Source organism: Nyctereutes procyonoides, unplaced genomic scaffold (genome assembly GCF_905146905.1).
Source record: "Nyctereutes procyonoides isolate TBG_1078 unplaced genomic scaffold, NYPRO_anot_genome, whole genome shotgun sequence".
Lineage (NCBI taxonomy): Eukaryota > Metazoa > Chordata > Mammalia > Carnivora > Canidae > Nyctereutes > Nyctereutes procyonoides.
Genome location: NW_026575044.1, coordinates 39,574,476 through 39,588,432, shown reverse-complemented (window position 1 = coordinate 39,588,432; position 13,957 = coordinate 39,574,476). Strand labels below are relative to the sequence as shown.

Below are 13,957 nucleotides of genomic sequence, written 5' to 3'. Positions count from 1 at the left end.
GTTGAAAACAAAGCTGTCTTCATTTATTTCACTACTTAGCATTCCTCTTTCAGATTTATGTGAAATTCTGATGAGCTAGTAAACCGTTTCTACTTCCAAGAAATGAGTAGTTATTAGCAATAAGTCTTAGAACAATAGCTATGATTAAAAGGCTAACTTTTTCTGGCCCTCTTCTTGTTATGTGTCTGTACTCAGCTAAGTCCACTTCACCCAGGATTTAAAAAGTCTGATTTTTAAATTGTCCGAGAGATTTAGATAGAGGCTCTGATCTAAGAAGAGAGAGCATATCTCTTTAGAATAAATGAGAGAACATTGTGTTACTAGGTATTCAAGAAAGAAAAAGTTAGCACTTGGCTCTTGGCACTGAAACATTAATTAGCCTTCATTACAATAATGATAAAACTATATGTCTCTCCTAGAATATTATTTTAGTATTTTGGCTGGTTTCATTGTATATTTTCTTCTATTAGACCTTGGGGCTAGGGAAATGCGATTTTACAACTACAGCATTAAAAATGAATGTTTACTTTATTACAATAAAAGTGTATGAAGAATTTACTGTTCTAAAACCCTTGTCAGACACTGGAAGGCAGAGTTCCAATACTTGACCAATGGCTCCAGTGATTAAAAAACGACTCGTAAAGGAGCAAAAGCACAATAAAATATGTTACTTTTCCTGGGTTCCTAGTGGCTCAGTCAATTGAGCATCTGCCTTCAGCTCAGGTCATGTTTCTAGAGTCCTGGGATTGAGCCCCATATCGGGTTCCCTGCTCAGTGGGGAGCCTTTTCTTCCTCTCCCTCTGCAGCAGCCCCTGCTTGTGCTCTCTGTCAAGTAAGTAAATAAAATCTTTTTAAAAATGTTACTTTTCCTAAAAGGGATAGGTAGATATATAAATAACCAGCTGTACCTGAAAATATATTAAAATGTTAATAAGTAATAATGCAGTTTTAATTATATTGGAAAATATATTTTGAAAACAAATATTGCCCTGAAACAAGATTGAGGCTTTAGTAAAGATTCCATCAACTCATGAAGAGACGCAAAGCACTGACTGAATCACAGTGAACACAGGTGGCCAAGATTTATGCCCATATTCTTGTGTGTCCCTTGTAGAGGTGAAAGTGGCCATTTGTCTATAAAATTAGCTATTAACAATTTTAGGTACAATCCATAGAATTTAATAGAAGAAAATACCTTTAAAGTGAGGCTTTGTATCTGAAATGTTCCTCTTGATGAATTGTGAGTCTTCAGCAGTTTCTTCCTACACATGTTGAAAATAATAGGCTTTAAGAATTTCATCTTAGTATTACAAAATCATTGCAAACATTAAAGCATGCAGCATCTCCCTAGGTGATAGAGATTCATCCTTCTGTAGGAGACTGTCTTCTTAATCTGTAGTCAGTGACTCACTGGTAATCAACATTTCTTAGCCTGAAACGTAAGTAAGCATTGCATAGTATTTGAAAAAGGGATTCATTTACTATTTACACAGAGCTTTGTTTTGATTTCTACCTGCCAAGCTCTGAATTTTCTGTTCTGGCTGGATCGCCACTTTTTCTTTGTATGTTGTATTCAACATTCTTATGTTACTGATAATTCAAATTTTAGTCAGCAATCCCAGTAGAATAGTTTATCATTTTGACTAAAGGTAGCTACATAGTTCCCTACCTACACCATGCACATATACCACATACAAATACACATGGACATACATGTATTGTGTTTAATCAGGACAAGAATTCAAGAATCGAAAAAATCTTTGCCAGCCAAAGATCTTGAGTTTCTCTTTCCTGTTTTCTTCTGAAAGCTTTATTGTTTTATCTCTTACATTAAAACCTGTGAGCCATTTTGAGTTAATTTCTGTATATGGCGTGAGGTGAGCATCTGAGTTCATCTTTTTCACATGTGGATATCCAGTTGTTCCTGCACCATCTTTGAACTGACTGTCTTTTTGTCAATGACTTGCATTTGTCAAAAATCAATTAACTCTAAATATAAGGATTCATTTCTGGAAAAATGAGTAGGAGGACCTTATTGAAATTCAGTATTTTTACAGTTAAAAAGGCAACATTAAGAAAATGAAAAGACAACAGAATGGGGGGAAATATGTGAAACACATATTTAATAAAGAGTTGGAAAAAAAAAAGAGTTGGTATCCAGAATTTACAAAGAACTCTTACAGCCCAGTAATAAGATGACGATACAATCAAAACATGGTCAAAGGATTTGGAGTACACGCTTCTTCAAAGACATATACAAAAAACTAACGAGCACATGAACAGACATTCAACATCGTTAGTCAATAGGGTGATGCAAATCAAAACCACAATGAGATAGCACTTCACACCCACTGGAAAGACTATACTCAAAAAGACAGATGACAATAAGAGTCTGTGGATGGTGGAAAATTTATGTGAAACACATATTTAATATAAAATGTGGCAGCTACTTTAGAATACAATTTGGCAGATTCTCAAAAGTTTAAATATAAACTACTACATAGCCCAGCAATTCCACCTGAGCATGTACCTAAGAGAGGTGAAGACACGTCTTCACAAAAAATTACATGCAAATGTTCATAGCAGCATTATTAGTCATAGTTGAAATTTGGAAACAACCAAAAGCCTATCAACTCATGAGTAGTTAGGCAAAAATATGGTGTATCCATGTAATGGAATACCATTCAGCAATAATAAAGAACAAACTACTGACACCTGCTAAATCATGGATTAACTAAAATCAAATGAAAGGACTTGCCCTATAATGTATCAAGCTCATCAGCCTTTACTAATTAAAGACAGAGTGAAGCTGACACAGGAGTAGACACAGAGCTGCAGAACAGAGTAGGGAGTCCAAAAAGCAGATTCACATGACTTATAGGTATTTTTTAAAAGATTTTATTTATTTATTCATGAGAGACACAGAGAGAGACAGAGACACAGGTAGAGGGAGAAGCAGGCTCCACCACAGGGAGCCTGATTTGGGACTCGATCCTGGGTCTCCAGGATCAGGCCCTGGGCTGAAGGTGGCGCTAAACCACTGAGCCACCCAGGCTGCCCAACTTCTACGTATTTTGTACTTCTAGAGGTGACTTGCAGATAAATGGGACCTTTTCTTTCAATAAATGGTGCTGAGAAATTGGATATCCTATGTGGAAAAAATAAAATGGGACCCCTATTTAACACTACACAAAATCAATTCCAGGTAGTTGGAGGATCTAAATGTGAAAGGCAAAACTATCAAACTTTTAGAAGATATTGTAGAATATCTTAGATATCTTAAAAGTAGAGACAAAAAAGTGCTGCACGTAAAGGAAAAGACTATTTCACAGTACTAAAATTACACCTTCTGATTATTAAAAGGCACCATGAAAAGAGTGAAAAATCAAGCCATAAACTGTAGAATCTGTGTAACACGTAAAAGTGACAAAGGTTGAGTATGAAAAATATATTAAGAATGCCTATGAATTGGGATCCCTGGGTGGCACAGCGGTTTAGCGCCTGCCTTTGGCCCAGGGCGCGATCCTGGAGACCCGGGATCGAATCCCACGTCGGGCTCCCGGTGCATGGAGCCTGCTTCTCCCTCTGCCTGTGTCTCTGCCTCTCTCTCTCTCTCTCTCTCTCTCTCTGTGTGACTATCATAAATAAATAAAAATTAAAAAAAGAATGCCTATGAATCAATAAGAAAAAGACATATTAACAGAAAAAAATTAGCAAAGACTTCACAAAACACAAAATACAAGGAGCCAAAAATTACATGAAAGGATAATTAACCACTCTGGTAATTAGGGAGATTACTTTAAAAATACAATGTGATATTGTTATACACACACCAAATTGGCAATAAGTTGAAGTATGACAGTAGTAAATGTTGGCAAAGATTTCAACCAACAAGAATACTGTTGATAGTAGGAATCTTCATTGATGCCACCATCTTGCAAGTAATTTGCAACAGATAGCCAAGTAGAAAATATGCATATCCTATGTTTCAGCTATTCTACTCCATAAAGAAACTCAACACATGCACCAAGAGATATATATATAAAACTATTCATAGCAGTGTTCTTAAAAATTGGCTCAAAATAGACACAACTCCATGTTCATCAATAACAGAATGGATAAATAGTGATACATTTATATAATGAAATATTCGGCAATGAGAACAAGCAAACTATACCTACATGCAGCACAATAATCTTACAAACGTCACATTGAGCAAAAAAGCCATTTACAAAAGAATTCACCCACACCCATTATTATTTCATGTTTATTATGTTCAAAACCAGGAAAAACTAAATTATTTTAGGAATACATACACAGCCCAGTGGTTACTTTGGGAGGGAAAGGAGAGTAAAGGAGTGGGACAACACAGAAGAGGGTACTGGCTGCTGGGAGTACTTCATTTTGGTTTTTTCCCTTGAGTTGGACGGTGGTTCGTTGCATAGGTATTTGCCTTGTAATTATTATTTAAACAATACATAAATATTTCACGTATTCTTTTTGTATTTTTGGTCTTAATAGGGAAAAAGACTCAGAGTATGCACATGTACTGGGATTCAGTGCTTACTACTTTGAGAGTAAGTGGTACAGGCCAGGGATGCTATGCTGTAATAATAATATCTTGGTTCTTTTGAGTTTTTGTATTTCCCACTGTGGTGACTCTACTATGGGGTGGTTGCTATAGTGAGAGAGTTGCAATGTGGAGCCTCACAGGTGACTTTGGTCTCCAGGAATGGAGGAGACAGAACCAATCCTTTTTTTTTTTTTTTTGACAGAACCAATCCTAATAAAAATCTCATGCTGCCATCAGAATACTTCATGATACTTGCCTTGCTCACATAGTTTTCTTATTTTGTCTCCATTCCCCTTCTTCTTCTCCCAGTAAAACTTCTTTGTCCCTGGTGACAGCCATTTAGAAAGCAGTTTCTATTAGAATGTATCTTTTAACCGTCCCTAAAATATAGCCATGTTTGTCCCTTTCCTCTTTAGATTTGTCTTTCTTTAGCTGCTAAACTTCCTTGAGGTCAGTATAATCAAAAGTTCCTCTGGCAGGTTTTTCTAAACTTAGTTCTTTGTGAATATTCGAGTTAATGCTTTACCGAAACACAGTCTACTTTTTCCGAATGTGGTGGGAATGCTTTGGCTGGCAGATTTGCCTGCTCCCAATCAGACATTGAGAATGTAGGCTCTTTCTTGGACAGGGGTTGTAGTGTTGCCTTCCTCTCCTAATTCTATCCCCAAAGCCTAGCATAGTACCTGGCCTGCTGAAAAGTCTCAATAAATATTTAATGAATGAATGCAGGGGATTGAAGAGAAAGAAAATCAGCGATCATATCCCTCCAACATGGGGCCATGAATGTGTTTGTGAGACCTCTCTTCCTCCTCTACAAAAGAAAAAAATCCACTATTTAGCAAGTATAAGGAATATGGCCCACTTTGTAGAAATGAAGAAACTAAGTAATAACAATGAAAAGTAATTTTCACTAATTATGTTAGCTACAAAATTTCATTTTAAGTGATAATATACACTGCTAACAAGGATATATTAAGACTAACACTCACAGCCAGGCTGGTAGAGATGAACAGTGGTATAATCTTTTAAGAAAGCTATTTGGGGGATCCCTGGGTGGCGCAGCAGTTTGGCGCCTGCCTTTGGCCCAGGGCGCGATCCTGGAGACCCGGGATCGAATCCCACGTCGGGCTCCCGGTGCATGGAGCCTGCTTCTCCCTCTGCCTGTGTCTCTGCCTCTCTCTCTCTGTGTGTGTGTGACTATCATAAATAAATAAAAATTTAAAAAAAAAGCTATTTGGTTAAAAAATAAATAAATAAAAATTGAAAAATTAAAAAAAAAAGAAAGCTATTTGGCAATATGTAACAAGAACATTGAAAATATTTATATCTTAGGACACCTGGGTGGCTCAGTGGTTGAATGTCTGCGTTTAGCTGAGGATGTGATCCCAGTCCTGGGATCGGGTTCCACATTGGGCTCCCTGCATGGAGCCTGCTTCTTCCTCTGCCTGTGTCTCTGCCTCTCATGAATAAATAAATAAAATAAAATCTTTATTAAAAAAATTTATATCTTTTACTCTAGTAATCTCAGTTTAGGGGATTAGCCAAGAAAATAACCTAAAAGGAAAGTCAAGATAGTCACTAAAGTTCTTCTTTATATTAACTAAAAAGGAGAAGTTACCTTAGTATAGAAACTGAACAAATAATAGCATGCTTACATGACAAAGATGTTTTAAAAAAAGATATTTATGGCACTATGCAGCCACATAGAATGTAATTATATTAAGTAAAAGAAGTAATATTAAGTATATTTTTGTTATGTCATGTGTAAAATATAATGCAGATAAAACATAGAAGGGTATATACTGACAGAAAAAACAATTGTAAGAGAAGTGAGATTTTTTAGCATGTTTGTTTCTATTTTTTATATTTTTCATAGTTAAAAATTCTCAGGATTCAGCCAAATGTATATAGCTCAGTAGAAAATATCTGCCTTTTCTGATCTTTCTTCAGCTTTCTATGCATCTGTAGGAAAAAAGGCCAGTACTTAGTTAGCATAGACAAGTCCAAGATACAGCTAGAAGCCAGCAGAACCGAATTTGAACTTTCTTTGCTCACAACTGACAATTTTATTGGTCAATAACTGAGTACTAGGAACAGGAATATAAAGATGATACTGGTCTCTACATAAAATTCTGTAAGATATTCATGTTTCTCAGATTTTAAGAGTAAGGGACAGGAGGTACAGGAAAAGAAGAGGAGGAGAACCAAAGTCGAAAAATCAATAGCAGGGATCCCTGGGTGGCGCAGCGGTTTGGCGCCTGCCTTTGGCCCAGGGTGCGATCCTGGAGACCCGGGATCGAATCCCACGTCAGGCTCCCGGTGCATGGAGCCTGCTTCCCCCTCTGCCTGTGTCTCTGCCTCTCTCTCTCTCTCTCTGTATGACTAACATAAATAAAAAAAAGAAAAATCAATAGCAGACCAACTCAACCTTTGCTTCTGGCCAAAACGAGTAAAAAGGACCAGGGAACAGGAACTGTTCATATCAACTAGAGGAAAACTTCGTGGTTCATCAGACATTGGATAGAATACTTAGGAAGGTCTTATCTCAGTAAGGGAAAATACTTTGTTCTAGACTGAGCACTGTTCCAGACCTCCTAAAAATACCAAGAAAACAAAACCCCAAAACACAGTCTACTTTTTCCAAATATGCTGGGAATGCTTTGGTATTTATTTTCTTTCCCCTCATTCCCCTGCATTCATTCATCAAATGTTTATTGAGACTTTTCAGCAGGTCAGGTACTATGCTAGATTCTGGGGATAGAATTAGGAGATGAAGGCAATACTACAACCCCTGCCCAAGAAAGAGCCTACATTCTCAATGTCTGATTGGAAGTAGGCAAATCTGCAGCCTCCCCTTCACCCAGTTCGCCCAGCCCTCCACCACTACCTCTGGCAACCATCAGTTTGTTTTCTGTATTTATAGGTCTGATTCTGCATTGTTTATTCATTTGATTTGTTTTTTTAGATTCCACTTATGAGCAAAATCGTATGGTATTTGTCTTTATTAGACTTATTTCACCTACTATAAAACCCTCTTTGTCCATCCTTGTTGTCCCAAATGGCATGATATCATTGGTTTTTAAAGCTGCATCATATTCCATTGTGTATTCATACACATGCACACCACATCTTTCTTATCCATTCATCTGTTGATGGACATTGAGGTTGCTTGCATATCTTGGCTATTGTAAATAATGCTGCAATAAACATAGAGGTACATACATCTTTTAAAATTAGTGTTTTCATTTTCTTTGGGAAAGTACCCAGTAGTGGAATTACTGGTTTGTATGGTATTTCTAATTTTAATTTTTTGAGGCGCCTTCATACCGTTTTCCACAGTGGTTGCACCAGCTTACATTCCTACCAACAGTGAACGAGGACTCCTTTTTTAGTGCGTCCTCATCAACACTTGATATTTCATGCCTAATTTATTTTAGCCACGCAGACAGGTCTAGTTGTGGTGTTGATTTTGCATTTCTTTGGTAATTAGTGATGCTGAGCATCTTCTCATGTGTCTGCTAGCCATCTATGTGTTTTCTCTGGAAAAATGTCTATTTGGGCCCTCTGTCCATTTCCTCTGTTGTTTTTTTGGTGTTGAGTTGTATAAGTTCTTTATATATTTTGAATATCAACACCTTATTGGACATATTATTTGCAAATATCTTCTCATATTTAATAGGTTTTCTTTTGGTTTTGTTGATGGTTTCCTTCGCTGTACCAAAGCTCATTAAACAAATCTTAATATATTTGAGAGAATTCAAATAATACAAAGTATGTTCTTTACCTAAAACTTAATTATATTATAAATTGATAACTGAAAGATCTCTGGAAAATCTCCAAATATTTGGAAACTAAATCACATATTTCTAAACAATCCATGGATCAAAAGAGAAACCTGAAAGGAAATTAACAATATTTTGAATTGAATGGAAATGAAAAAGCAACATAACAAAATTTTTGGGATGCCACTAAAGCAATATTTTGAGGGACATTTATAGCATTAAACCTATATTAGAAAACAAAAAAGATGTTGGGGCCCCTGAGGTGGCTCAGTCAGTTAAGCACCTGCCTTTGGCTTAGGTTAGGATCTTGGGGTCTTGGGATCTAGCCCCACATTAGGCACTCTGTTCATTGGGGAGTCTGCTTCTTCCTCTCCCTCTGAACCTCTCCACTGCTCATGCTCTTGCTCACTGTCTCTGTCTCTCTCAAATGAGTAAATAAAAATCTTAGAGGAAAGAAGATCTGGAATCGAACTCCATTTCCATCTTAAGAAACTAGGAAAAAGAAAATTAACTCCAAAGTAATCAGAAAAAGGGAAATAATAAAGACAAAAGTGGCAATCAGTGAGATAAAAAACAGAAGAACAATAGAAAAAAAATGTATAAAACCAGTTCTTTGAAAAAGTCAATTAACCTCTAGCCACCCTATTAGGAAAAAAACAAGTCCAAATTATTAATATTAGGACTGAGAGAGGTGACATTATCCATTTGAATGATATCAAAAGGATAATAAGAGAATGTTAGGAACATTTCATAACAAAAAAGTTGAGAAATAAATAAATTCCTTCAAAGACAAATTACAAAAATTTACATAAGAAATAGATAGATAACTGGGGCATCTGGGTGGCTCAGTTAGTTAAATGTCCAACTCTTGGTTTTGCTCAAGTCATGATCTCTTGGATTGTGGGATGGAGCCCTGCCCCAGGCTCCATGCTGAGTGGGAAGTCTGCTTGAGATTCTCTCCCTCTGCCCCACTCCCCATTTGTGCTCACTCTCTCTGTTTCTCAAAGAAATACATCTTTAAAAAGAGATATAGATAACCTGAGTAGCCCTATATCTTTTAAATACACTAAAATGTGGTTAATATCTTTCCTTAAAAAAACCCTCCAGGCCCAAATGGCTTCTGTGGTAGATTCCACAAATATTGAAACATGAAATAACACCAGTTCTACATAAACCCATCCAAATAATAGAAGAGACTGGACTACTTTCCAAACTCATTCTAGCCAGCATTACTTTGATAACAAAATCAAAGACATTATAAGAAAAGTTCAAACCAATGTCTTTCATGAATAAATACAAAAAAATTTTTTTGAGAGACAGAGTGAGTGTGGGAGGGACAGAGGAAGAATGAGAGAGAGAATCTTAAGTATGCTCCAAGCCCAGCACAGAGCTTAACATGGGGCTTGATCTTACGACCCTGAGAGTACAACCTGCTGGAACCAAGAGTCTGATGCTTACCCGAACTGAGCTACCCAGGCACTCACTCCATAAACAAAAAAATTTCTTTTTTTTCATAAAAAATTTCTAAATAAAATTTTAGCGTATTGAATCAAACAATATGTTAAGAGGGTAATATATCATGACCAAGTGGATTTATCCCAGGAATGCTTGGTTGGTTTAACATTTGAGTATCAATTAATGTTTACCATGTTAACAAACTAAAAAATAAAGTCATATAATTATCTCAATAGATGCAGGAAAAAAACATTGACAAAATCCAATAATTATTCCTGATAAAGCCTCTTAACAAACTAGAAAAAAGGGAATTTCCTCAGCCTGATAATGAACATCCATAAAAAATACAAACCTACATACCTAAATGCTTTCTTCTCAAGATCATAACAAGACAGGTATGTCTGCTCTTACTACTTGTATCCAGTTGAGCTGCAGATTCTAGCAGTGCAGTCAGGCAAGAAAAAGAAAGAAAAGGCTTCCAGATTAGAAAGGAAGTCATAAAACTGTATTTATAGACCACAGGTGATCTATGTAGAAATTTTAGTGAAATCAACAAAAAAGCTATTAGAACTAATAAGTGAGCTTAGCAACATTTCAGGATACAAATATCAATTGATACAAATATCAATTATATTCTGTATGCCACCAACAAACTATCAGAAAAATGAAACTGGGCCATTTCCTCACACCAAACACAAAAATAGACTCAAAATGGATGAAAGACCTAATATGAGACAGGAATTCATCAAAATCCTAGAGGAGATCACAAGCAGCAACCTCTCTGACCTCAGCCACAGCATCTTCTTACTAGATGTGTCTCCAAAGCAAGGGAAACAAAGGCAAAAATGAACTATTGGGACTTCATCAAGATAAAAAACTTTTGCACAGCAAATGAAACAGTCTACAAAACCAAAAGATGATCAATATAGAATGAGAGAAGATATTTGCAAATGACATATCAAATAAAGGGGTAGTATCCAGAATCTATAAAGAACTCATCAAACTCAACACCCAAAGAACAAATAATCCAATCAAGAAATGGGCAGAAGACATGAACAGACATTTCTCCAAAGAAGACATACAAAGGGCCAACAGACACATGAAAAAATGCTCCACATCACTCAGCATCAGGGAAATACAAATCAAAACCACAACAAGATACCACCTCACACTAGTCAGAATGGTGAAAGTTAACAAGTCAGGAAATGACAAATGTTGGCAAGGATGCAGAAAAAGGGGAACCCTCTTACACTGTTGGAAATGCAAGCTGATGCAGCCACTCTGGAAAACGGTATGGAGGTTCCTCAAAAAGTTGAAAATAGAGGTACCCTATGACCCAGCTGTTGCACTACTGGGCATTTACCCCGAAGATACAAATGTAGTGATTCAAAGGGGCAACATCACTCTAATGTTTATAGCAGCAATGCACACAATAGCCAAACTATGGAAAGAACCCAGATGTCCATCAATAGATAAGTGGATAAAGAAGATATATATATGTGATGGACTACTACTCAGCCATCAAAAAAATTCTTGCCATTTGCAATGACATGGATAGCACTAGAGGATATTATGCTAAGGGAAATAAGTCAATCAGGGAAAGACAATTATCATATGGTCTCACTCGTACTTGGAATTTAAGAAACAAAACAGAAAATCATAGGAGAAGAGAGGAAAAAATAAAACAATACAAAAATCAGAGAGGGAGACAAACTGTAAGAGACTCTTAATCATAGGAAACAAACAGGGTTGCTGGAGGGGAGAGAGTGGGGGATGGGGAAACTGGGTGATAGACGTTAAGGAGGGCACCTGATGTAATGAGCACTGGGTATTATTTAAGACTGGCGAATCATTAACCTCTTCCTCTGAAACTAATAATACATTATATGCTGATTAATTGAATTTAAATAAAATTAAAAAAAAAGAAAGTTGCCCAGGACCACACAGCTCATAAGTGGCACAGCCACAATTTAAATCCTGACAATGTGACTCCAGAGTGTCACCTCTGTGCTGTTGTGTTTTTACCATCAGCAATTTGGAAGAGAAACAGTGAAGTTTTGTCTGTTTCATTTTAATCTCATAATCAAGCAAATATCACTTAAGAGTATTATTTTTTCAATCCTCAGTGTTTTATGTTGAAACCTCAGCACATTAGAAACAAATAAATCTCTCTTGTTCTTAAAAAAAAAATGGTAGTTCAATTTGGAGAGGATTCAACACAATCCAAATCAAATTCCAGAGGTTTTTTGGTAGAAGTTGACAAGCTAATTCTAAAATTCATATGGAAATGCAAATGACTTAAAATAGCCAAAACAACTCTGAAAAAGAACAAAATTGGAAAGCTAACACTTCTTGACTTTGAGAATTATAAAGCTGAAGTAATTAAAACAACATGGTACTGGTGTAAAGACATACAGTTAGATCAGTGGAATGGAATAGAAAGTTTAGAAATAAACTCACACACATATATGTACATTTAACAAAGGCGCAAAGGCAATGCAGTAAAGAAAGGATAACCTTCTCAACAAGTAGTGCTGGAACAATTGGGTATCCATATACATAATCACGAACTTCAATCCGTATCTCACACCACATACAAAACTAATTTAAGTGGATCATATACTTAACTGTAAAACTACAAAATATGTAACTTCTATAAGAAAACAGGAAAAAGGATCTGTGACCTGGGTTAGGCAAAGATTTCTTAGATACAACACCAAAAACAATCCATAAAAGAACAGATTGATAAATTGGGACTACATTAAAGTTAAGAAATTCTTATTAGAAGACACTATTAAGAGAATGAAAAGACAAGCCACAGCCTGGGTAGAAATCCTTGCAAAACATATATAAGAATTGTATTTAGAAGAAAGATTTTTAAAAAACTCAAACCAGTTTTTAAAATGGGCAAAGGATACATAGATGGCAACTAAGCACATGAAAAGATACTTAACACCATTAGCATTAGCAAAATGCAAATAGAACAATGAGATATCACTACACATTTATTAGAATAACTAAAATTAAAGGACTGACTTTACCAAGCATTGATGTGGAGGAATTGGAATTCTAATACACTGCTGAGAAGATAAAACAGTTAAAACCACTTTGGGAAACAGTTTGGTAGCTCCTTAGAAACTTAAACATATATCTATCATATAGTCTAGCCATTCTGTTTCCTAGATATTTGCCCAAGAGAAAGGAAATATATGACCATATAAAAACTTGTGCACATGGGACGCCTGGGTAGCTCAGTGGTTAAGTACATCTGCCTTCGGCTCTGGGAATAGTCCTGGATTATTGGGGTCAAGTCCCACATGGGGCTCCCTGCATGGAGCCTGCTTCTCCCTTGGCCTGTGTCTCGGCCTCTCTCTCTCTGTGTGTGTCTCTAATGAATAAATAAAATCTTTTAAAAAAATGTTCATAGCAGCTTTATTTGTAATTGCAAAAACTGGAAACAACCCAAATGTCCTTCAGGTGAATATTTATCCATTGTTATATGTCCATACAATGTAATACAACTCCATAAACAGTAATGAGCTACTGATATTCATAACAGCAATGAATCTCAAAGTAATTATGGTGAGTGAAAGAAGCCAAACAAAAGAAAAAGTAATATCGTGTTAGTCTGTTTATATGTAACTCTAGCAAGTGCAAACTGTAGTGACAACAGGTCAGTGATTGGGAATGGGGGAGCAAGAGAGACACAGGAAGGAGGAAGTATAAGGAGGTAGAAGATTTAGGGATGATAAATATGTTCACTATTTGACCATGGTGATGGTTTCACAGGCATATATATGTAAAAACTTATCAAATTGTTTACTTGAAGTATGTGCACTTATTGTTAATTATACTTAAAGCTGTTTAAAAAATCAACAGCGTAAGAACAGATTAGGAAGTATCTTGTTTAATATTAATTTTAGGGAGAATTTTGTTTCAATTGAGTCCAAAGTAAAACACAGCTGACCTAAATAACTATTGCAGCCTCATAGAGCATTAATAAGCATATGGTGTCTTACTGGAAGAACATTACTCTAGTTGCAATCTGAATGTGAAAACAGGTCCAGTGTACTTTATTTGGGAAAGAAGCAAATTATGTCCACATTTTATACAAGGTGTCAAGGGCAGAAAGAGTGATGGTTAAGAT

At 36.1% G+C, this 13,957-nt stretch overlaps 1 protein-coding gene across 1 annotated transcript in view; it reads left to right on the top strand.

Moving 5' to 3' along the window:
* Positions 1–13,957, top strand: part of GREB1L (GREB1 like retinoic acid receptor coactivator) — a 156,855-nt gene that overhangs the window by 52,238 nt on the left and 90,660 nt on the right. The gene's annotated exons all lie outside the window — the stretch shown is intronic.